The sequence below is a fragment of the Abramis brama genome (genome assembly GCF_963993115.1).
Source record: "Abramis brama genome assembly, chromosome: 4".
NCBI lineage: Eukaryota > Metazoa > Chordata > Actinopteri > Cypriniformes > Leuciscidae > Abramis > Abramis brama.
The window spans coordinates 8,180,151-8,207,104 of NC_139966.1; the positions used below are offsets into that span (position 1 = coordinate 8,180,151).

The following is a 26,954-nucleotide window of genomic DNA, read 5'->3' on the forward strand; positions in this document are numbered from 1 at the left end:
TTGAAATGAAAGAATTATTTTTGAATGAAACGTTATAATGTGTCTAATAACAGTAATGAACATAGTTTTTACAGGACTGCCAACTCTCATGCACTCAGCCTGAGACTCAGGCATTTCACACAGTTCTCACGCCACACATCCATAGTCTCACACAGTATTTATTTTCTTCCATACTATGGAAGTCAAAGGGGCCCACAACTGTGTGGTTACCGGCATTCCTCAAAATATCTTTTGTGTTCAGCAGAAGAAAGAAATTCACACAGGCTTGGAACAACTTAAGAGAGTAAATGATGACAGTTTTCACTTTTGGGTGAACTATCCCTTTAATTTTAACCTTTAATAATAATAGTATCAGCTGACAGGCTCCCTGTATGTTTACAGCTTTAGTTGAGAGATTTTGTCCTTGAGAAAGATTAGCATGAAGCTCTACCTGATATTTATCACAATGAATCGATATTGATTATTGAATCGCAATCGAATCACAAGCTTATGAATTCATGAAATTTTTGTCAAGCATTAATAAAAACACTACCAGTTATTGTACCATGTTGTCACTAAACTTAATTGGAATTCTGTTTAGTTACCAAATGTTTTGACAATCACAACACAGTTATTGTAATGAAAGTTTTTTTTTTTTTTCTTTTTTTTTTTTTTTGTTAACTATTCTCCTCTTAAACAGGACAGACGTGACACACTATTATAAAGATGGCGTTTATTAAAGAGGAGAGTGAAGACGTGAAGATTGAAGAAACATTCAGTGTCAAACATGAAGATACTGAGGAACAAACAGGTTGGTTTCATTCTCAAAGTCTTTCTTCAGTCATTTTGCCTCATGCGTCTCTTTATTGGATTTATTACAATGAGGCAATAATCTTTGGGTCAAATAAAGTATCAAAAGCACGTAATCATATGGTTTTATAGAACAACACTGTTAAAATACATAATATAATATCCACAATATAGACAATCAACTTTTGTACATTATGTACAAATGTACCATTGTACAAATGTACCATTCTGGTGCATGATCCATGCATGTAAATTATCAAGTTCATGTGGAGACCCACGCAACCTACACGCATGTATGTATATGCTACTACGTGAAGAAAATCCAGCCAAACGTGATTAATTCATCTGCTTATCTTGCTGGTCGTCCTTTTTGGTGTGACCTTTGGAAATGTTTTATGTTAACAGTAACTAGAAAATATTGTCTACAATTGGAACAGAATCCATTATGTTCTAGTGAATTCATCATAAATAACATGCTGTAAAATAAAAAAAAGTTAAGTGTGGGGTGGACAGGGCAAGCTTGCTTCCTCTCTGCCTTCCCACGTTATGCGCTGCGCAGGTGTGGCACTGTTCTTTCTGCCACAACAATAACCCAGGCCAGGAGAGTTAGCCAAATTCATCCATGGCCATTATATTATTGAGCGCTGGCTCATCAACTTTACCACCTACTACATTCTCTATCATGGATGACGCGAACTCACACAATATCCTGGCCACCCCATAGTCATCATCATCTGCACTGATTCCATCATATTCCCGGACTTACCTGCCCCACTGGTGTCTCATAGCTCCTCAATTCTGTCCTCGCCGCTGATCCCCACCAGCTCGTTGGCTCCCCTGGCTACACCTTCTCCACCTCGAACTATCAGCACTTCGGATCCACCTTGGCTCTGCGCTCCCTCAGCGCCGCCATCACTAAGGCTCCACCGGGCTCCTCATCCCTCCAGCTCCACCTTGGTCTCTCGTCACCCTGGTTTCGCTGCGGACTTACTTACGGGCCTCCGGCTGCGCCTCAACCCTCCACCCCTCCAGCTTCACTGGGATCCACCTTCCCTCCGGTTCCACCATGGTCCTCGCTCCCACCAGTGTCGCCCCGTTCTGCCAGGCCCCCGCCTCCACCTTGGTCTCGCGAGCCGACGATATCACCTCAGCCCTCCAAGCCTGCGATGTCCCAGTAGGACGTTTAGGACTCAGACCTTGGCTCCTCTGTCCACCAGTTCCGCCTTGGCATTCCTCTCTGCTGTCTCCTCCTTTCTCCTGTCCATCTTCAGCCTCTCCTCGTCCTCCTCCAAAACAGGGGGGAGCACTGTCAGGATTATGTTGTGTCTTGTGTTAACTTAATTTCTGTGTGTTGGTGTCATGTGCTTCAGGGTATGTTTACACAACAATGATATGCCTAAAACTAAGTTTTTCCTTTGAGTTTTCTGCGGACAGACGACACCATTGTCAAAACGATACCCATTCACACAGATCCACAAAAACTACTACTAACGCTGTATTCTACTGCCAGACCATTAGATGGCAATGAAACACTACAGACTGAACACGTAATACGCACATGCATGACGTCATCGTCTTTAGAGATTCGCATTTTGTTGTTTACACGGAGACCGTTTTCAAAAACTTCCACTTTGAAACCCGTTTTCAAAAGTTTGCGTTTTCAGGCACTCAAAACACAGTTTTTATGTAAATGAACGGTCTCTGGGTTAGAGAACAATTAAATACCTTAATTACACAGTCCTATCCTATCCCAATAAATTCACTGGACTTACATCTGAAAGCAGGAAACAATGTTTGAATGTTATGCCAGTTTCATCTTAACTCCTCAATGGAAAAGAAAATGTATCTTTCAGGTTACTGACCAGACATAGTTTCCACTTAAAGCGGTGCTATGCAGTTTTGGCAATTTCTTCGCTGTTTTTTACAGCTGCGGAATAGATATTTGACAACACTGTCGTGAAAAATCGCCTGCCGGCCCAAAGTTGCAAGGGTAGTTTTTCTGCTCATAGGCGCTAGGTGAAGCGAGACGGCCACCATTCAACCCGAAAAAAGTCATATAACCATTCCAATGACTCCGAAGCTGTTCAGTTAGGCCGGTGACACGCTGGCTGCGTGGCGTGAGCGTCTCAGCTGCATGGCGTGTCTGTTTTTATTTCAGCTCCCATGTTAACAGGTTAGAGCTTGCACACTGCTACATATTACACAAATACATATTAATAAATTACATTTTGATGTTTGAAAGTTAAGTTTTGATATAAATGCAGATATAAATGTAATAAAAAAAAAATATTATCGATTTTCAAATATTGCACCTGTCAATACAGAACGAAATATTCTGTAGCCTATTTTGCCGTCAATACTGCCGACGTTGTCTTTGCTGCTATATATTTATGTTTAACATGAAGTATAGTCCTTCCACAACTCTCTCCCCATATGTCGAATATATCACCAATGAGGCTTATCATATGCCACCTAGCAGCAGCAGCAGCGCTGCGTCAGACACGTTTCTGGTGTGCAAAGACATAGAAAACGCCACGCAGCTGACACGCAACAGAAACGCCACGCAGCCAGTGTGTCGCCGGCCTTAAGGTAAATTAAGCTAAAAAAACCTGCATAGTTCCCCTTTAACTTTGCCATTGTTCTTATTACACTGTTTGCAGCTCCTGATTCGATCTTAAATACTAATACAACATTTCTGACCCATAATCTTATCCATGGTAATTATTTGTAGGCATTATTTGTTAGATGAACATTTGTGCCTACCTTCTGCTGGTTTTCTAGTTGTCTTATGTAAGTGTTTAAGCAGGCAAGATTTTCTTTATTGCTATTAGCAGGGGAGTTTCGCTTCTTGCTGCGGTTGACCACTCCCTCTTCCCCTGCTCCACCACTCTCTCGGTCTGCTTTAGTGTTAGTCACAGTTTCAGGCACCATAGGGTTTTGAGGGCGCTCATTTCCCAATATCCTTTACTTCCACTGGCAAAACAAGTGCCATGGTTGGTTTTCACATACCCTCTGCCTCTTCCTCGGCCACGACCACGTCTTGGTCCGTGAGATTGTCCTTGTCCACCACCTCTTCCCACCTCGTGGTTGGCCTTTTGTGTCTATCACACTATAATACATGGTTAGTGCGGCCATGTGCAGCTTTTTTTCAGTCTTTTCTTCCTTTTTCTTTAGTTTTTCCTTCTTTTGTTTTTCAGCCAGAACAGCATGTGTTCTGATCAGGTCTAGACAGGCTTAGTCCCATCTGACACAGCTTAGTTTCCAAGCTGCTGACAGTTCTAGTCTCAAGCATTGAGAAAGCTGTTGCACATGTGAGATCCCCACAGACCTACTGCCTTACCTCGTTGATCTGGTTCTGGCATTCCACTGTGTCGATTGAACCCCTCATTTAATCGGGCATACTCTTGCACCATTTCGTCTTCATTCTGCTTGCAGGTGCTTATCTTTGCAGGGAATGCTTCCCTGATGCAAGTACACGGGTCTTGGACGTGTTGTCTGTACACTGCATTTTCGCCATCTGTTCAGTCAACATTGCTTCTTCTCAAGTCTGTTGTCCTCCTTTGGCAATCTTGGTGAACGAGGCGTGAGTAGATTTTTCCTTAGGTTTTTTCTTAAGAACTTGGTCGGCTCCTCCTGAGGCCCCCTGGGACTAGATGTAATTTGGCAGTGATCCTGAAGCTCTTGGAGGTGACGGTGCACTGGGGCAGGAGTCGAGATTGTGGTACACCTTCACACACTGCAATGTTGCATGGGGACATAGAGAACACTTAGCAGTATCTGTTGTCTTTTTCTCTGTGTCTCCATATGGGAGCTTTTCCCTGTACGTTTTCTTTCGCGTTGTTCTGCTTCTTCTTAACCACGTTAAATGCTTTTTTGTATATCTGAAATTAATTTTTTGTCTGTCTTTCTTCTCTTTACTTTTCAATTACTTTCTTTAACCTTATTTAACATGGTCACACTCAGTGACACTTTCCACACTTTGCTGGAAAACCATGATTTTCTTGCCAATCTAGTATTCCAGCTATTGCCCTAGTTCCATGTTTTCTTTTCATTTACTGGTAAATGAGACTATCCAAGTCCTGTGCAGTAGGAAACTTGTGCTTGCCATTTCCAGACCCCATACTTTAACCTGAGTTTTTAACCTTTTAGATTTGTCATTTATGCTTTACACAGTGGTCGACACCTCTGTGTTACACCTTTTTCATTTGTTTAGTAGGTATAGAATAAAGTATACATGTTGTTGGATTTGATGTTTTACATGCCTAAATGGTGTTAACCTGGTTTTGTTTTTTTTCACCCTAGACTTGATGGAGCTGAAACAGGAGAGTCAAGAAGTGAATGAAATGGAAGAGAAAAATCTGTATGAGAAATGTCATGATTTCATGACTGGGGAGAAATCTATTAGTTACTCACAGACTCAAAAAACAGGAACTAATAACCTTCAGATCAGAGTTCACACTGAAGAGAGCCCTTTTACATGCCAACAGTGTGGAAAGAGTTTCAATCGAAAAGAAAGCCTTAAAATCCACTTGAAAATCCACGCTGGAGAGAAGCCGTTCATATGCCCTCAGTGTGGAAAGAGATTTACACAGAAAAAAACCCTTAATGGCCACTTGAGAGTTCACACTGGAGAGAGGCCTCACACCTGCCAACAGTGTGGAAAGAGCTTCTCACTACAAGGAAATCTTAAAATTCACATGAGAGTTCACACCGGAGAGAAGCCATTCATATGCTCTCAGTGTGAAAAGAGTTTTAAACGGAAAAGAGACCTTAATGCCCACATAAGAAATCACACTGGAGAGAAGCCTTACACCTGCCTACAGTGTGGGAAGAGCTTCACAAGAAAAGAAAGTTTTGAGGCACACATGAGTGTTCACACCGGAGAGAAGCCATTCATATGCCCTCAGTGTGGAAACAGTTTTAAACAGAAAAGAGACCTTAATGTCCACATGAGAAATCACACTGGAGAGAAGCCTCACACCTGCCTACAGTGTGGGAAGAGCTTCACACGAAAAGAAAGTTTTAAGACTCACATGACAATTCACAAGGGAGAGAAGCCGTTTGTTTGTGATCAGTGTGGAAAGAGTTTCAGATATAAAGAAAGCCTTAATCATCATATGAGGATTCACTCAGGAGAGAACTGCTTTACATGTCATCAGTGCGAAAGGAGTTTCACAGACATGAATCACCTTAAGAATCATGTAAAAATTCACACCGTAGTGAAGCCTTACATATGCCATCAGTGTGGAAAGAGTTTAACAAACAAAGCAAACCTTGAGGATCACATGAGAATTCACACTGGAGAGAAGCCTTTCACTTGTCCACAGTGTGGAAAGAGCTTCACGGTTAAAGGAAACCTTAAGATTCACATGAGAGTTCACACTGGAGAGAAGCCTTACAAGTGTCTTCAGTGTGAGAAGAGTTTTACATATCACACAGACCTAAAACGGCATTTGCAAACTCATTCTGAAAAGAAACTGCCCCTTTCCTCAGTGTGACATATCACAACCCTATGGTTTGTGTTTTGTTATATTTCTGTTGTCTTGTGTGTCTCTTTCTAGGAACGTCATTTGATTGGTTCCTGCAGACTGATCGAAGCTATGTCCTGATTGGTGCACAGAACTTTAGAAAGCACGTCATCACTTCTTCTACAGAGAGATCTTGTGTTTTGAGCAGACAGAGTTATTGATTGTATCATGCAGAGTTTGAATGGTTTAAGAGTATTAGAGACTGTGAGTATTGCTTGTTTGTTTGAATTGAATATTGTTTGTATCTGAGGAACTTTGTTGGCATATTTGACCCCTTTGCCTGTTTTCTGACGCTGATTTTGGATTGCCCTTTCAATTTTGTTTGCTTGGTTGTAAATATATTGTAAATATTAAGTATTTGGGAAAGTAAAGAGTCTGATGCCACTTTTGTTTATTATAAAGAGGTTTAAAAAGTTTGTTATTTTGTCCCAGTCAGCTCCTGAATCAAAAGTCCCAAATTAAGACAATAAATAATCATTGTACCAAATTCTTTCATTTTGCACTCTTTTCCCTACACTAGGCATAACAGACAACAGGTTTAGAAAAAGGAGCAATTTCAACAATCATCTGTGCATTTACTCTGGAGAAAGTCAATTCAATTGTGATCAGAGCAATAAAAACATCACTCTTACAAATACATATGAAAAGTCATGTAAATGTGAGACCCTGTTTGTGTTCTTTGTTAAAGAGTACGGCAATAGAAAATGTGTATCTGTTTGAAGTCAAGGTTACTTTCACACCGCTGCTCAATGTGGGCTTCATCTGACTGTCTGCCTTCATGGCTACTTTTTATTTGTATGATCTTTTATTCATATCCTTCACCTCTATCATTTTCGCCATGTACAGCTGTAAAAAAGTTGAAAGCTGGCTATTCAATTTAACCTTTATTGCAATGCATTGTGGATATTAATAAATGGTTAGCACTTAACTTTTTCCAAATTAATGAGGACAAAACGGAAACAATTGTTTTTGGTTCCACGAAATTGAGGAGTAGTATTATTAAGGAGCTGGGCAATCATTTTTCCTCAGTTTCCTCTCAGGTTAGGAACCTTAGTGTTATTGTGGACTCAGAATTATGTTTAACCAAACAAATTAATTCTGTTGTTAAGAATAGTTTTTATCAATTGCGGATTATTTCCAATATTAAATCGTTTTTGTCATTCCAAGACTTGGAGAAGGTTATTCATGCTTTTATTACCTCATGCTTAGATCACTGTAACTCATTGTATCTGGGTCTTCCTCAGTGATCACTTGAACGCCTCCAGTTGGTACAAAATGCAGCTGCAAGGCGGCTGACCGGGACGAAGAAATATGATCATGTCACACCAATTTTAGCGTCGCTTCATTGTCTCCCGATCCATTTTAGAACTCAGTTTAAAATCTTGTTGTTTGTTTTTAAAGCTCTTAATGATCAAGCTTCTCCGTTTTATCTTAAAGATCTTCTAATTCCTCTGTCATCTTCCAGATTAAGATCTTCAGACAAGGCTCTATTATATATCCCCCGCTTCCGTTTAAAAATTAACGGAGATAGAGCTTTCTCAGTTGCCGCCCCCCGTCTATGGAACCAATTGCCTCTGGACATCCGCCTGGCACCTTCCATTAACATTTTTAAATTGAAATTGAAAACGTAATTCTGTTCCCTGGCATTTTAATATTATCATATTCCTGTTTCACGTTTTGTTTTGTTTGGTTTTACGCTACTGTGCTTTTATTTAATTTATTCATTTGCTATGTTCAGCACTTTGGATAGCTCTGCTATGTTGAAATGTGCTTTATAAATTAAATTTACTTACTTTTCCTTGAGGCTTTTTATTATTTTTACCTGCATATTTACTCCAGTTGCCACACCTGACTAACTTCTTTGCTATACTTTCAAATATTAAGTGGTTGAGGTAGACAGCCTTTAAATTTGGCTATGTAGAGGCGTTACTCTATGCTATATATGTTAGTAGGCTTTATTGCAATGTATTTGTGGGCTGTTTTGAATGTGCTGTAAAATGGGGACATTTCTGATAACAGCTCAAGTTGGTGAATAAACACCAAAAACTGGGACTGTCCCCTGAAAATGGGGACATCTGATCACCCTACCCTTCACATACTCGTCCATGTTAAAGTTACTGCATGATTTTAAGTTTTTAAGATGATTTGAGGACTTCAGAACATTGAAGAGTGACATGCTCATGGTTTCTTCTGCCTTCACATTTAATCAGGACGAACTCATTGATCTGCAGTCTGATGCACTTCAAGTCAGTGCCACTGCTGAAATTGTATTCTTCTCTCAAGGACAAGTAATATAAACACATAAACAGTATCAACATCCTCACACACTGTATGTTTCAACATATACAGTGGCAAAAAGTAGAATGTGAACCATTTTGAATTGGTTGGTTTTCAGCATTAATTACTCATAAAATGTCATCTGATCTCCTTAAAGTCAGAAAAGTATAGTCACAATGTGCTTAAGTGAACAACTCAAAACGAATTATAATCTGTAATATCTTTATTGAACACATCCCATTAAACATTCACAGTACTATGGAAAAAGTGTCTACCTCATTCTGGCTACATGTGAGAAATCACAGCTGAGGGAGAAACAGAAATTTGCATGGAACATCTCAGTTTTTCGTTAAACATGTAGCAACTCCTTCTGCGGGACACGCAGGAGCTGCCAGCTCTCATGTCCGTCCCATATTGATGGTCCATGATCCCGTCAGTTACGCTAGAGAAAACCAAATAAATGATAGGTTTAACTATGAGTTCTTGCAACAAGTTCTTATTGGTCATCATTGCCTTGCTTCTGTTTTGTTGAAGGCATTGTGTGTGAGTCTTTCTTAGACAAAGGGGCTCAAGTCACAACTGTTTCAAAGATATTTTACTTGACCCATCTTTCTTCCCTTCCCATTCAACCAATTCATGCTTTGTTTGAGGTTGAGGGTTCCATACCTTGGTTACATCCAAGTTATCATAACTTTCCCTTGTACTGTGCAGAGAAGGAACTTTCATCACTTGAACTTCTTGTTCCAGATTGTCACTTCAATAGTAAGGCCCCACTGCTGATTGGAACAAATGTTTTGACCACCTGTATCACTATCCCTGCCAAACAGAACATCTGTGTCCCTGGTCAAGAGAGAATAAAGGACATTTCAAAAGCCTTACTTGTTTTATAGCAACCCAAGTCTTTTTCCCTTGCCGGGTGGGCTTCTACTTGTAAGGGCTGTGGTGAATGTCCCATACAGGGCTTCTATCTAGATACCTGTCATTTTAAAGAACTTAACTGACCATGATATTACGCTTCATCCCAAGTGTGTGATCGCAGAGATGGCAGCTGCTCAGGTTCTGCCTTTGAAGCCAGAGTTATTAACTTCACTGTAAAATCCAATTAGTAAACCTTACTTAAAAAAAGCATGCAAACCGATTGCCTTGAAAAAAAAAAAAAAAGTAAAGTGAAATAGGAATAGTATGTAGTACTAACAAATAGTCACTGTAGGTTTTACTTTTTTTTTTTTTTTTACAAAAACCTTTTACAGTACAATCTAAATAAATGTATATAAAATCTATATAAAAATAAATGTATTTTGTGAGACCATACCCTGACTCTAACACATCCTCAAACAGCTTTAACACTTCAATAAATAACAATTACTCACTTTAATCAATAACACTTCGGAGATCAAATTTGCTATATAGAATCAAAAAGCTGACAAGTGCATAAAAGTGGCTACATTCATTAAACAATGAAAAAGCAATGTCTCTGACACACATGCACATTAGAATGAATACACTGGCAGCCTCTTAACTTGCTTATGAATCAATGGGCTGACAATTTTTCCCTCAACAATGATGGCAGTAGACACTGGGTCAAGGTAGAGTTTATTTGGAGAGAGAGGTTCTTCTTAATAATAATAATAATAATAATAATTTTAATTTATATAGCGCCTTTCCCAAGCTCAAGGACGCTTCACAATAACAGTAAATAACAAGCAGTTTACACATGGTTACAGGTAACGGACAGTGGACATTTGCCCAGTCCAAGTAATAAGCGATTGCAGTTGCAAATCAAACATAAAAAACAGAGGCAACAAACATTAATTACAGACAGCATGGTGGGCAGTTGGAGTAAAGATGCAATAGATTATTGGTACCTAAGTTAACATTGTGACTGTGTTATGTCAAGTTAACATTTTCATGACTGATAATACTGATTAAACAAATGTGTTTTGAGTTTATACTTAAATTCATGCAACGTGGTTGTTGTCCTGAGAGCCAACGGAAGAGAGTTCCATAGCTTAGGGGCTATAACAGAGAAAGACCTGCCACCCATAGACGATAGACGAAATCTCCGCTCACATAGGAGTTCACAGCCAGAAGATCGGAGAGTTCGAGGGGGAATATAAGGAGAAAGTAAGTCAGAGAGATAGGCTGGAGCAAGACCATTGAGTGACTTAAAGGTAAGCAGAAGAAATCAATGACACTTCTTCATCAATGACAGTCAGCAGCCCAACAGATACGTGTGCCCAGGCTTCATCAACATCACATGCCTGAATGAAACCAAACAATACAAATATTACAACAAGGAAATGTGAAAATGCATGATTAATTATAAGTTATCTGCCCTGTCTACACTGTCTTTTTTAATGCATGTCCCATTAAGTATTTATCATTTATCTTCTTTTTTTATCCCGACTCTCAAGTATTCAAGGTATATAAATAAAATTGTATAATAACTGAACGGAACAAGGCGATAACATCACTGTTTCCACAAATGATGATCTTCACAATGATGTGATGAAGTCAACACTGAACTAATGAGTTGTAAAATTACACTATTTTCTTTGGAGAAAAGTTTGCCTCACTGAATCATTTTCCTCTTGACCAATGGAAAGCTGCTTTGAAATCTGTATTGTATAAATGCTACAAAAATAAAGGTGACTTGCCTAAAGTTTTCCTGATCACCCTTCTGGCTTACAACTGAATTGCCACATTTTGGAGCCTTTGTCTTTGTACTGCACTCATAGGATGTAATCAAATCAAATCAAATCAAGTATATTTGTATAGCGCTTTTCACAATACAGATTGTATCAAAGCAGCTTCACAGTATTAAAATAAAATAATACAACAAAGTTTGTTTCTAGTGGAATTTATTGATTGATAGAATAAAATTAAATATCCCCAAAATATCCCCAACTGAGCAAGCCAAAGGCAACAGTGGCAAGGAACCGAAAAAAACTCCATCAAGCGGCCTAATGGTGTCCTAAAACTCCATCAGGTGACCTAATGGAGAAAAAAAAAACCTTGGGAGAACCCAGGCTCAGTCGGGGGCCAGTTCTCCTCTGGCATTTATGAACTAGAGGCCGGATTGTAGTTTGAAACTGTGAGATTAACAATATTATATGAATGCCTGGCTGAAAAGATGCGTCTTTAATCTAGTTTTAAACTGGGAGAGCGAGTCCGAGCAACGAACAGTATCAGGAAGGCTATTCCAGAGTTTTGGAGCCAAATGTGAAAATGCTCTCCCTCCTTTGGTTGATCTGGATATCCTAGGTATGACCAAAAGCCTTGAATTTATTGATCTTAAAGAGCGCAATGGATTATAGGGTGATAGAAGATCCGCTAAATAGACTGGAGCTAAGCCGTTTAGGGCTTTATAAGTCAGTAGCAATACCTTGTAATTAATACGGAACTTTATAGGTAGCCAATGTAGTGATGATAAAATCGGTGTTATATGATCATATTTTCTTGATCTAGTAAGAACTCTAGCGGCTGCATTTTGGACTAACTGTAGCTTGTTTATTGAGGATGCAGGACAACCGGCTAATAAAGCATTACAGTAATCTAGTCTCGAGGTCATGAATGCATGAACTAACTTTTCTGCATCAGAAACTGATAGCATATTACGTAGCTTAGCAATGTTTCTAAGGTGGAAAAAGGCAGTTTTTGTAACATACGAAATATGATTTTCAAAAGACAGGTTACAATCGAGTATAACACCCAGGTCTTTTACTGTAGAGGATAAAGTAACAGGACATCCTACGATGTCAAAGTTGTATTGTGAGAGGTTCTGTGGGCGGTTTTTTGAACCGATAAGTATTACCTCTGTCTTGTCTGGATTTAATAATAGAAAATTACGCGTCATCCAATCTTTTATATCTTTAACACACTCTGTCAATTTGGATAATTTAGCGTTTTCATCCGGCCGTGATGAAATATATATTTGAGTGTCATCAGCATAACAATGGAAACTAATTCCATGTTTCCTTATAATATTTCCAAGTGGCAGCATATATATTGAGAATAACAGAGGGCCCAACACAGATCCCTGCGGCACTCCATAGTTTACTGGAATTATGATCGATTTTTCTCCATTTAAATAGACAAAATGGTAGCGGTCTGATAAGTATGATCTAAACCAGCTTAATGCTTGTCCTTGAACACCAGTATAATTTTGTAGTCGATCTAAGAGTATTGTGTGATCTATAGTATCGAACGCAGCACTTAGATCAAGTAAAACTAGTATTGAGATGCAGCCTTGGTCAGAAGCTAAGAGTAAATCATTTGTGATTTTAACGAGCGCAGTTTCAGTGCTATGATGCGGCCTGAATCCTGACTGAAACTTTTCATAGATATCATTTTCTTGCAAGAAAGAGCCCAGTTGAGTGGACACAACTTTTTCTAGTATTTTAGACATAAAAGGTAGATTTGAAATGGGTCTATAATTTGCTAGATTATGCGGGTCTAATTGTGGTTTCTTAATGAGAGGTTTTATCACTGCCAGTTTAAATGTTCTTGGAACATGACCTAAAGATAAAGATGAGTTAATAATATTGAGGAGAGGCTCTTCCACTACAGGTAACACTTCCTTCAGTAGTTTAGTTGGTATAGGATCTAATAAACATGTTGTTGTTTTAGATGAAGTGATAAGTTTATTTAACTCTTTTTGTTCTATAGTTGTAAAGCACTGTAATTGTTCTTGCGGGGGGAAAATTGAGGCTGAATTATAAGGTGCGATTGAGGATTGAACGTTTACAATTGTGGTTCTGATGTTTTCTATTTTCTCAGTGAAGAAGTTCATGAAATCATTACTACTAAACTGTAACGGGATATTTTGTTCGGGTGACGTCTGTTTATTTGTTAGTCTAGCCACGGTGTTAAATAAAAACCTAGGATTGTTTTGGTTGTTTTCTATTAGTTTGCGGAGATGCTCAGCCCTGGCCGCTTTTAGGGCCTTTTTATAACGTGACATACTGTCTTTCCACGCGATTCTAAAGACCTCTAAATTAGTTTGTTTCCATTTACGCTCTAAATTACGGGTTTCTCTCTTTAGAACATGCGTAGTATTATTGTACCATGGTGCTTTAATTTTCTCTGTGACCTTTTTTAATCTAACGGGTGCAACAACATCCAATGTTCTAGAGAGAATGGTGCTCATAGTGCTAGTTAGTTCTTCTAGTTCATCTGTTTGTTTGGGTTCAGGCAGCAGCTGAGACAGATCAGACAAGCAACTCGAGAAATTATCTATGGTGGATGGAAGGATTGTTCTGCCTGGTCGAAAACGCGGTGCCGCATGACATATTACAGCAGTACGTAATATGCAAGTTACCAAGTAATGGTCAGTGACATCATCACTTTGTGGAATGATATCTATATCGGTTGGATCGGTTCCATATGATATAATTAAATCGAGTGTGTGATTAAGACGATGAGTTGGTCCGGTGACGTTTTGTTTGACCCCAAAGGAATTTAATAAATCTATAAACGCAGCCCCTAACGCATCATTTAAATTATCTACGTGTATGTTAAAATCTCCAACAATTAATGCTTTATCTACATTGACCAATAGATCTGAGAGAAAATCTGCAAACTCTTTTAGGAAATCAGCGTAAGGCCCAGGCGGTCTATATACGGTAGCCAAGGCTAGAGATAATATGGATTTTTTTCTAACATCTAAGAGCGTAACATTTAGTACAAGTATTTCAAACGAAATAAACTTATAACCCGTTTTCTGAGTAACATTGAGAATATCTCTATAGACCGCTGCAACACCGCCGCCACGACCAATCAGACGGGGTTCGTGCTTATAGGAGTATCCTGATGGAGTAGACTCATTTAGACCGAAATAATCATTAGGTTTAAGCCAAGTTTCAGTAAGGCAAAGCACATCGAAGCTATTATCCGTGACTATTTCATTTACAATAACTGCCTTAGGTGTGAGTGATCTAATGTTTAGAAGACCTAGCTTTAGAAATTGTTTTTGGTTACTAATAGCAACATTTTCTGGTTTAATAACAATTAGATTTTTTCTAGATCCTGCAGTAGATTTATTATTTGATCTCACTAAACGAGGAATAGACACAGTTTCTATGCAATGTTCTACACTATTTATATCAGTTAATTTGGTGCAGCAGAGACTATGATTTGAACTTTTGGTTACTAGTCAAAAGGTATTTAACATTTTGGAGATGTTATCTGACAGAAGATCCGATCCGAATCTGCTTGGGTGTAAGCCATCAGCACGGTAAAGCCTAGGACGCTCCCAAAACAGATTCCAATTATTTACAAAGAGCAGTTTCTGCTCATTGCACCATGACATTAACCATTCATTTAGCGCGAATAATCTACTAAACTTTTCATGACCTAGTCGGTACGTGGGAAGCGGTCCTGACACAATGATCGCTATATCAGGCGATGTGCTGCGTACCGTATCGATCAGATTCCTGAAGTCTTTCTTCAGAACCTCTGTCTGGCGCAGCCTGATGTCGGCCCCTCCCGCGTGCAGGACCACAGTTCCGACGCGCTCGTTCAGAATCTCGGGAACGTGAGCAGCGATTTCAGAAACACGAGCACCAGGAAAGCAGTGACTATGCACCTTACTTTTATTTAACGTAGCTTGTACGTGTCGAACGATGGAATCACCGATGATCACAGCATCGCGTTCTGTTTCGCGAAGAGGGGAGAAGCGGTTTTGTGTGGATATCTCGAAAACCGGGAGGGTCGGAGAGAGTTTTCTTGGTCTAGACCTGACTCGCGTCTTCCGCTGCGGAAATATCCAGGCTTCGTGGTGGCGTGTTGGAGCCGGAGTGAACGAGACCATAGCTGATCGCGGCCTCGACGCTCGTGACCGATGCTGAGTAACGCACGGAGTAGACGAGGTCGGAGTCAGCGGGTTAGTAACGTTGATCACTGATTTGTGTGCATCGGCGCGTGATGTTTCAAGAGCTAACCGCCGGTCTATCAGCTCGGCTTTTCTCACTAAAAGGTCGTGGATCTGTTTCTCAACAGCTTCCAGCTCAGACTGCAACGCGTGTAGCTCAAATGTGTCCTCACCTGCACCAGAAGGTAGACTACTTACATCTGATATATTCGCCATTTTAACAGATGGACAGTAAGTTAAGTTAGCAACGACGCTACCAGTGATGCTATCAATATTAATACTAATTTATGACTGAAGTCTTGGATATAATCCGTCTTTTTAGTGGTACAGGTGTAGAGTAGACGCACGATAGGCGAAAAAATGTTTGTTTGTAAGTGAGTGTGGAGAAGACGCGTTCAGCCGTGATCCACAGGAGTAACCTATCAACTTTATCGTTGTCTAAATAAAAAGGCAGTAAATACACTTCCAGTGAAAAGTTTGGAAAAAGCAAGAATTGTCATATTTTGTTTAAAGAAATGCTGTATCATTTTAATATTTAAATTATGAAAAGTTTTGGTAACTAGTAGAGTTTTTGGTAAAAACAACTTTCAGTGGAGCACAGAAGTTCAATTAATGCAAATTTAAAAAATTTGGGAGAAGTAACCCTTTCAAAAATGTTTACACTGAGAATTTACATTGCATGTGTTGTACAAGTTACTGGCATCATCACCAAGCAGAATAAGTAAGCCTCGGAGGTGCGCATTGCTGTCACATCTGCTTGACTCTAGAAGTAGATTAAAATAAAAAAAGATCAAGTTCAAGATCATGAAACATTAAAACTACAGTAAAAATAAGTTTGTCAAAGGGTTACTTCACCCAAAGATTTCGATTCTGTCATTAATTACTCACCCTCATGTCATTCCATACCTGTGAGACTTTTGTTCATCTTCAGAACACAGATGAAGCTATTTTTAATGAAGTGAGAGCTTTCTGTCCCTCCATAGGCAGCCTAGGCATCTAGCACTTTAAAGCCCCAGAAAGGTAAGAAAGACAAATCCATGTGAGTCTAATGGTCAAATCTCAATTTTATGACACAATGCGAGTACTTTGTTTGTGCAAATAAACAATATTCCACTTCATTTACAAAATTACTGACCTGCAATGCGTGTTCACGAGCACATCACAAAGTATGTGTGTTTTGCCAATGTATGAGTAGTTGTTGTTCTGTGAACATTTGTCAATATTTTGTAAATAAAGTTTTTTATGTTAAGTTTATGTTGCTTCATGAAACGGAGGTTAAATGAGTTGGAGCTACTTTAATGACTTCTTTTTTTGCTGCCTATGGAGGAACAGAAATGACTTGGATTTTATTAAAAGTAACTTCATTTTTTGTTCTGAAGATGATCAAAGGTCTTACAGGTTTGGAACATAATTAACAACAGAATATTAATTTGGGGTGAACTAAACCTTTAAAAGATGAATTTTAAGTTAACAAAGTGTCATTACCATAATGCTGCTTGACAGTGCACATTTTTAGTGATGGGATTTATGGCTCTTTGAGGGGATCCGGGTCTTGGCGATCCGTTCCTTTCAAAGAGCCGTTCAAAAGAACGGCTCTTTTGGCTCTTTTTAAATATTTAGTCAGTTTTAAGAAGCCAGCTTGGGTGCATCTCAGTTTATCCTGGAAATAATCACTGGGAAGAATGATGAGGTGAGATTTGTAGTCAAATAATTAAAACTCAGATATCACACACCAATATCTGAGTTTGAATTATACTGAAATATTGATTATTACCTCATTTGTCATGTGTGGACTATATTCCATAGGGTTGCACAACATCCCTCTGCTTAGACAGTGACATCACTATTTTGGATTTACCTTTAGTACAAAGTGTGTGTATGTGTAAAGCTACGTTGACTTATGTTATTCATACAATACCTACTCACAAATAAACATCAAAAACAAAGCCGGCTGCAATGAATTTCTGTGCAAAACAGCTTTTACTACAAACACTTCCACACAAGAACATTATCACACAAGAACATTTTGATAGAAAACAAAAAATATTTAAAGTTTTAAATATATACTGTAGATAAAATTAGAATAAATAAAATGGAAATGTCTACATACAGTCCACTATTACTACTATTACTACTGTAAACTTTGCAAATAGGACATCAGCCCCTTCAAGCCTTAAATGAACAATAACAAAGTGGGCTGCAATGAATGTCTGTGCAAAACAGCTTTTAGTGAAAAATTTCTATACAAGAACAGTATCACAAAAGAACATTTTGATAGATAACAAAAAATATTTAAAGTATTAGACATAATTGTAGATAAAATTAGAATAAATTAAATGGAAATGTCTACGTACAGTCCACTATTACTACTATAACTACTGTAAACTTTGCAAATAAGAGATCAGCCCCGTCAAGTTTTAAATGAACACAAAATGCAATGTAAATAAATACAAAGCAGTTCCTTACTTTATGGCTTTTTCTGCCTCTCTTTCTTGTCCTTGGGCAAATTTGCATTAAGGAAGACAAGATCTCTGACCTTTTTGGGCTTAAGGCGACTTCTCCTCTCTGAGATTATCTGTCCAGTTTTCGAGAATATTCTCTCAGAGGGAACTGATGTCGCCACAACACAAAGCTTCTTGGCCATCAGCTTGCTAAGCCTGGGGTAAACAGGGGCTCGACTCTCCCACCACTTGAGGGGATCCTCATGTGTTGGAAGAAGAGGCTCCCCCAGGTAGGCTCGCACCTCCATGACAGCATCGGCATTTGGATTCCTGGCTTCCACTGTTCCAGCTACCTGCTCATAGGGGTGGGAGATATAACAATGGGGGATACCATTTTTATGTGATTAGATTAGATTAAATTAGATTCAACTTTTGTCATTACACAGTGTAAGAGAACAGAGTAATGAAATGCAGTTTAGCATTTAATTAGAAGTGACAATAGTAGATTTGCATATGTACAGTATGTGCAGTATGTACAGATTAAATGCAGTGATTTACAGCTAGTGGAAGTTTTAGACTGAGATATCAGACTGATTTCATTCTAGAGATTTTTAGAGAAAAAAATGTGAATTATTGTTGCCACCCTTACTTCCTCATGGAAATAGCTCCAAACTATTGATCCAGCACCACTGCCTGCTCCTTCCAGTCCTTCCACAGCTGGTTGTTGTTGGATGGGTGTGCCACTGCTAATTCTTGCTGCTGCAGTTGACAGCCTTTGAAACGTCTCATCTGCTGTTCTGCCATCAGGGAAGGCCATCCTCTTAAAACGCGGGTCAAGTGCAGCAGTCTCTGCTAGTATGTGGTTGGCATGAATCCTGTGGAATCGCGATGACATACTCGCACACAGACTGTCGATCACACCTTGCGCTGCCGCTGTTGTAGTGTTTCGCCGGAAATCAGCGGTGGCTCTTTGAAGTCCCCTGGCCAGCACTATGACCTTCGAGGCTGTCAAGTAGCTGGTGAAAAAAAAAAAAAAAAACTTTAATGTTACAATTTTAAAGCTGAAACAATGATAAATATTACAATGTATTAAACAGATTTCTAATATGGTATAAAATATTCATAATTTACTATCAGGTACTATGCATGCATGCTAAAGAAATATACTGCTGTGCAACTGAGCTACATACCTTTCTGCACTGAGTTCCACAGTGACTTCCTCAAATGGTTGCAAGATTGTGCACATTTCTTGCACTGTGGTCCATTCCTCCTGGGACAGGTGGCGGACAGGTGCATTGGTGACGGCCAGGGTGGAGATTATGGCATTTTTACTGGCAATAAAGCTTTTCAACATGTAGTAGGTGGAATTCCACCTTGTAGGACAATCCTGTTTCGGTCGGAGCTCCTCCATCTTCATTTGTAGTTGAGTCTCCTTCAGTTTTTGTGCCCCCACGGTGCTTCTGTGAAAGTATTCCACTGCCTCTTTCACCTTATCAATGATGGGCTTTGAAGCTCGCAGGGCATCTCTTACCACCAGGTTAATAGTATGGGCCAGGCATGGTAGGTGCATCCATACAATGCTTTGTATAGCCTTAGTAACATTTGCCGCATTATCGGTTAGGCAGCACACTACTTTCTTGTCCACCCCCCACTCTGCTGCAACACTAAGCAGCTGTTGTGCAATGTTGTCTGCTGTGTGCCGCTCACTGAATTCAAAACAGTCCAGGAGGCAGGAGGCCACACGGAAATCCTCGATAAAATGGCAGGTTACAGACATATATGATGCTGTCGTTCTTGAAGTCCAACAGTCTGTGGTTAAACAGACAGCTGGTACTTTTGACACCCTTCTCTTCAAAGATGCTGTCTCCCTGTCATACATATCCGTGACCTTCTGGGCTAGTGCCTTCCTACTTGGAGGAATGTAGGAGGGGTTGAGCGCCTGTGAATCATGATCTCCAAACACATTCTTCGTTGTCTAAAAAGACAACGAGTCTGTTCATGGTGCCTCTAAGTCTACCATGAACGGTCAAAATTGCATCGTGGTGGCTCCCCTGAGAGACATCTGAGTCATACATTAACGTAAACAAAGGGAACCCTTGTAAAATCCCCCCTCTCTGTAAACAAAACCACATACCTTTGAATCACGTGACAAGCCTCCAGATACTCCACACACACACACACACCAAGAGACCAACCTTTGTGTGTAACTCAGGATAAGCAATATTTATTTTAAATATATGTACAATTCCATTATGCATGTGTGGTTAGTTTACCTTATAATAGAGGTGTGGTTTCTAATGTGCAGTTTTGAATTCTAAGTGTTTATCGAAAGAATGTTTCTCCCAATTTAGGGTCTCAAATAGAATCATGGTTTTGTAACCCTACCTCAGACCATAAAACTTTACGACCCAGGAAAGCAGACATTCCAAGCGAGTCACGTCCCAAACACACCACACACACACAGACTTTCCATTGACTTACCCACATAGGACATTACCAAAATGTTGATATATTCCTGAGGTGCCTTTTGTTATGACCATGTCATATTGGGGTGTCTACGATTTTGTCATGTGGTAATCAAAACTTGAAATGTGTGTAATTCTGCATATCTCCTGTAACTTCGCATTTCTACAACCTTCATGTGATGCGTTTGATATCTCTGTAATTCTCTCAATCTAACAGAGTCGAATTCCAATAGCAGAATGCAGTAATATACATTGTTTACACATTTCATATTTCTGGAACCGAAAGGCTTAAGTCAATCGTCACTGTAACTCGAGCCAGGAGACCGTTCCAAACGAACAAAGGGATCTTCCCGCTAGAAAAATCTCGACAGATGATTCGTCCTCCACGAAGAAGGGAGGACACTGATAAAAGTCCAAACCTTCAGTTTCCTCACTCTCTTCTCTCATCGATCGCTCTGACCTCCTCCTCTCCTCCCCGGCAACGCTTCTCCAAGGAACATCTGGAAAGGCTCTCCGACCTTCTCCTCGGACGAACACATGTTCGAGTCGTAGCTGCCGTTCTTTGCAACTAAGTTCCTATCGCCTTTCCCCTCGACAAGGGAAATGACTGAACTTTCTCGGTAACGTTAAATTCAAGTGAGCCTTTACATTGTCTTTTGCGAAACGATCCAGAAGACGAAGCTAGACGCAAACCAGCCGGACACGCGCACGCGCGCGTCCCTTCTCCAGCATCACACTGAAAGAGTACAACATCTCGCAAGTATCTCTCTCTCTAACAGCTGATTCCTGGTGTCTAGCTTGTAGGTCTGTGAATTAAGTTACCCTCTATCTCTTATCTCTTTATTTCTTTCTTGCTTTCTTTCTTTCATGTCATTCATTTCGATCACGTCATGTTTGTTTAAATGTTTGTTTGTTTTATTGTTTGCATTTTACGTACGTTTATATTTATAGCTTATATAATCTCTAGCGTTTGCCATTGTTGTCAATAAACCCATTTATACTTTTAACGGTCTCTGTGTTTGAAAACCCACCTTTTATAAAGTCAATGAAACAAAAGATCTAGCTACAAGCTTGATATTATAGACTACATTGAGTAGTTTTAATTAATAAACTCAGAAAGTTTGATGTTCGTGGCCAGAAGTTAAACTTTCTTGGAGTTTGCAAATAGATACCCCTTCTTAACTGTGATAATCTCACATTTATTCGCTGGACGAAGTTTCACGGTATTCGGCCCGAACCCAGAGTACTCCCCCCAAAAGCTGCAAATAAATGCCGGACAGCCGCCATGATGATGTTGGTGACCCCCCCAAAACTTGCAGAGTGAAAAGCTAACATGGTGTCAGATGGGTGTGCCTCTAAGGTGGTAGGCTGGGGATGGTCATATGTGATGTACTTCTGCGGAAGCGGAGGAGAATGGAATAACCACTGCAGTAAAAGCAAGTTGATGGAGAACTAGCTCTAGAATTGACACTGCTGCGGCAGTGGATCAAACTTACTTTGGCTTGCTATCCAACTAGCTGATAGCAAAAGGACGGAAGAGTAAACACTGCTGCGGGGAACGGAGCTCCTGCAGTAGAGGAGGAGATGCTGCTGCTGCAGTAGACCAAACTTGCTTTTCAAAAGCTTTAAAATATCCGAATTATTTGGACATAGAACTAAGCTCCTGCGGGAGCAGAGTAGATGACACTGCTGCGGCAGTGGACAAGTTTGGACGGAGTAATGGAGCTCCTGCGGGAGCGGAGTAGATGACACTGCTGCGGCAGTGGACCAAACTTGCTTTCAACTTGCTTTTAAATATCCAAACCAATTTTGGACATAGAACTGAGCTTCTGCGGGAGCGGAGTAGATGACACTGCTGCGGCAGTGGAGCAAGTTTGGACGGAGTAATGGAGCTCCTGCGGGAGCAAAGTAGATGACACTGCTGCGGTAGTGGAGCAAGTTTAGATGGAGTAATGGAGCTCCTGCGGGAGCGGAGTAGATGACACTGCTGCGGCAGTGGAGCAAGTTTAGACGGAGTAATGGAGCTCCTGCGGGAGCGGAGTAGATGACACTGCTGCGGCAGTGGAGCAAGTTTAGACGGAGTAATGGAGCTCCTGCGGAAGCGAAGTAGAAGACACTGCTGCAGAAGTGGAATAAGTTTGGACGGAGTGACAGAACTTCTGCGGGAGTGGAGTAGATTAGCTGTGGTAGACTTGGTTAACTTGCTTTTAACTAACTAGAGCCAGTTGGGTGGAATAAAGGGGCTCCTGTTGGAGGAAGAGGTGATGCTGCTGTGGTGTTGGGAATGACTTGCTTTCAACTGAGATATGAAAGGTGAGTGGGACGGAGATCTGAGCTCCGGCTGTAACGGAAATAGCATTGCTGTGGTAGAAAAGCGAGGTAGGATGGGAATGGCTCCTGCAGGAGTGGTAGCCTGTAGGGTTGGGTGTATGAGGAGTTGGAAAAAGAATTAGCTGATGAGGGTTCGTTGGGCTTCTTTGATATGGAAGCGGTTTGAGCGGATGTAACTTTTGAAGGCTTCCGATGACCAACGGCCAAGTGATTGGGTCTGCTGCTGAGAGAGGCCTTTTTGAGCAGCTGTGGTTGCTGCGCCTATGCGAAAAGAATGGCTGGAAAAGTGGTCTGCTGGGATGCCTGAATGGAGCAAAACGAATTTAAGGTGGTTTTGGAACCAGAAACGTGTGACAGGGCGGTTGGAGTCGTCTGCGAAAAGTGGGTCAGAAGGGGATTTAGACTGTGAATTCCTGAAAAGCAAGTAGGCTGAGAGAGTTTGGTATGGTTGGATTGGTGATGAGAGATTGAAAATATATATGAAATGGCCTTTCCTGGTTTGATCTGTCTTACTTTGCTTAATGAAGTAGGAGATGGTTTCGTTGTCTAGCACTGATAGATCTGTTGTTGTGGGGTGGATTTTTGGGTTAAAGCTGGAAGTGATGGTGAGTTCTGAGCATCTTAGAAAACCGGAAAAAGCCAAAATGAACATTGCGTCCAGTGTGCGGGCCGTGTTGGTGGAGTGATAACCTCTGCGGAGGGTGGAGATGCATTTAGTGAGTATGTCTAACGTTATAGGTTTCCTGGCATCTGGGCGGGTGGGTTGGGTTTTTTGGATACCTTTGATGAGCATTGATGTCTGAGAATTTGCTATCTCTGTGGAGGGTGAACCAAAAAGGAGTTTGTGGAAGAATTGGATTCCGCTTAGATAACCCTTGATGGAGCCGGCTTTGAGGTTCTTGATGCTGTCGAGATAGGTTATGAATGAAGTTATGGTGAGCAGAGAAAAATTTGGAAAAGGCAGCTTGTATATGAAGTGAAAAGACTGAAAACACTTCCATGCGGTTAAGTAGGAATGGAGGGTGCTGGGTGAAACGGCTTGAAGAATGGAATTAAGAGAGGCATCGAGAAGTGGTTTCAATGGGTGGTTTATGGGAATATCAGCTCTGAATAGTGAGGTACTGGGGTTGGAAATGGGTCCGCATCTGGTGCCAGCAGCCTGAATTTCTGGAAAGCAAAACGAGAGAGAGAGTCAGCTATTTGATTTCTGGAACCTGGAACATGTTTTGCAGTTAAAATGAATTGATCGCAAGCTGCGATCCAAATGAGGCGTCTTAGGAGAGGCATTAGTGCGGGGGAATTTGAGCGGCCTTTATTGATGCAATGCACAGTTGCTTCGTTGTCGCAGTGTACCATTATGCTGTTAGTTGACCATTCTTTACCCCAAAGGAAAGCTGCTACCACTAGAGGATACAACTCAAACAGCGCTGAGGATGTTAGTGACTGCGGTGAGTCTAACAGCTGGGCGGGCCATGTAGACGCGAACCAACGGCCTTGGTAATACCCTCCGAAACCAATGGAGGGAGCTGCGTCAGTAAACAGTTGGATATCCTCAGGGAGAGAAATCAGATCATTATAGAAAAATGACAGGCCGTTCCATTGTTTAAGGAAGGTTATCCATAAACTGAGCTCATTGCGACATGAAGTAGTTAGGGAGATTTGGTCCTCTAGCAGATGATGCGAGGAAGAGGAGATGTGAGATGAAAGGGCGGCCTTGCGGGATGATGCGCATCGCAAAGTTTAAGTGGCCGAGCAGAGATAGTAGCTCTCGTTTAGAACAATGTGGATTTTCTAGGAGGGTGGATGCGACCAGAATAATCCTGTCGATTTTTCAACTTCCTACCCGTGCACCACCAACTACCCCACCAGTCACTTTCAGACGAAACCTGCGCTCACTTTCTCCCGCCCATCTTTCCTCTGCTGTGTCGTCATCTCTTTCCTCACCCTCGCAATTCTCATCTTTGGATGTGAATGTATCCACAACAGATACCTTATATCCGAGGTATCCGCAACAGATACCTTATGCTCCACTCTTACTTCTTCTCTAGACAATATCTGCCCTCTCTCCTCCAGGCCTGCACGCGCTACTCCCTCTAACCCCTGGTTATCTGAGGTTCTTCGTGAACATCGGACCAAACTCAGGGCAGCAGAGAGGAAATGGCACAAATCAAAAGACACATATGACCTGAGTATGTATAAATCTCTCCTGTCTTCCTTCTCTGTTGATGTTCATGCTGCAAAATCTTCCTACTTCCACAACAAGATCAACAGCTCCTCCAACACACGATCACTCTTCAAGACATTCAACTCTCTCCTCTGTCCACCTCCACCTCCACCCGCCTCCTCTTTAACTGCTGACGATTTTGCTAACTTCTTCACCAACAAAACAACATCTATCAGCAGTCAGTTCCCAGCTCCACACACACAGGAACCCAGACCGCCCCTTCCATAGCCAATAACCCTCTCCTCCTTCTCTCCGCTAACCGATGAAGAAGTATCTAAACTTCTCCACTCCAGTCATCCTACCACCTGCCCTCTAGACCCCATCCCCTCACACCTTCTACAAGCCATCTCTCTCCCACACTTCTACCAGCACTCACACACATCATAAACTCATCCCTCCAGACTGGCACTTTCCCTACCGCATTCAAGCAGGCTTGGGTAACTCCACTGCTTAAAAAAACAACGCTAAACACATCATTTGTAGAGAATTACAGACCTATCTCTCTCCTACCATTCATTGCGAAAACACTTGAAAGAGCTGTTTTCAACCAAGTAACATCCTTCTTGTCTCTGAACAACCAGCTGGATGTCAACCAATCTGGCTTCAAGAAAGGGCACTCAACTGAGACTGCATTACTGTCGGTCACAGAAGCCCTACGGATCGCAAAAGCTGCTTCCAAATCTTCAGTTCTCATTCTCCTGGATCTGTCTGCTGCCTTCGACACTGTGAATCATCAGATCCTTATGTCCACCCTCTCATCACTGGGCATCACAGGAAATTCCCTCCACTGGTTTGAGTCTTATCTCACAGGTAGGTCCTTCAGGGTCGCATGGAGAGGCGAGATATCCAAAGCACTTCAGCTGACCACAGGGGTTCCTCAGGGTTCAGTTCTTGGACCCTTGCTCTTCTCCATCTACACCACATCACTGGGACACATCATACAGGCACATGGTTTCTCTTACCATTGCTATGCAGATGACACACAGCTCTTCCTCTCATTTCAACCAGATGATCCCACAGTAGCGGCACGGATCTCAAGCTGTCTGGCGGACATCTCGACATGGATGAAGGAACATCACCAGCAGATCAACCTGGCAAAGACTTGAGCTTCTCGTCCTCCCTGCCAATCCGTCTCTACAGCACGACTTCACTATCCAGCTAGATTCATCATCAATCACCCCATCAAGGTCGGTCAGAAATCTTGGAGTGATATTTGATGACCAGCACATGGTTCCATCACAGAGAGCCACAAAAATCACTTTCCAGAACATTCTCATTCACAGTTCCATGCTGGTGGAATGCTCTCCCCACCCTCATCCGGAATGCAGAATCCCTGGCAACATTCAAAAGACAGCTGAAAACCCTTCTCTTCCGTGAGCACTTAACCTCATAATAATAATAAATAAAATAAAATAAAATAAAAAACTTTCCTTTTCTTTTACATCCTCGCTTATCGGGCTTATGCTACTCTGGACAATGCCTGAACTTCGTATTTTGAGCACTTCTTGCGTTGTTTCTTGCCTCTTCACGATGACTCGCTTAATTTAGTCCTAATTTGTAAGTCGCTTTGGACAAAAGCGTCTGCTAAATGACTAAATGTAAATGTAACAGTGGCAAACAGTGTTACAAAAAAGTGCTGCAAGTACTGTGATGGAATTGAATGAAAATACCACTGTACTGCAACTCAGAACACCATGGTACCATGTACAAAATTTGCTACTTTTTTGTTATACTTTTTGTAAATAAAGGGTAGAGGACTTATCAGTTTTTACTGAGCACCCGACTTACTCTGGTGTTGTGTTTTGCAGATGATGGGTAAGGTGACCATGAGACTGCACAGACCATTCCAAGACAGCAACTTAGTGTCGTCCAGATCTGGCAGTGATACAGTACAGTGATGCCTGCACTCAGTGGGAGACAGACCTCACTTATGCCTCAGTGGACAAGATAATGTTACACAACAGTTCTCTGAACGCTTTGATGTGTCCCAGGGTGTGGCGAGCTGAATTCTCTCCCGCTGGATTGATA

The 26,954-nt window shown here is 41.0% G+C and overlaps 2 protein-coding genes across 3 annotated transcripts in view; one reads left to right on the plus strand and one right to left on the minus strand.

The window, feature by feature from the left end:
- The window catches only part of LOC311081602 (protein NLRC3-like), a 649,618-nt gene that overhangs the window by 391,795 nt on the left and 230,869 nt on the right, over positions 1-26,954 (minus strand). The window lies entirely within an intron of this gene.
- Positions 1-26,954, plus strand: part of LOC311081607 (uncharacterized protein) — a 57,070-nt gene that overhangs the window by 136 nt on the left and 29,980 nt on the right. The window lies entirely within an intron of this gene.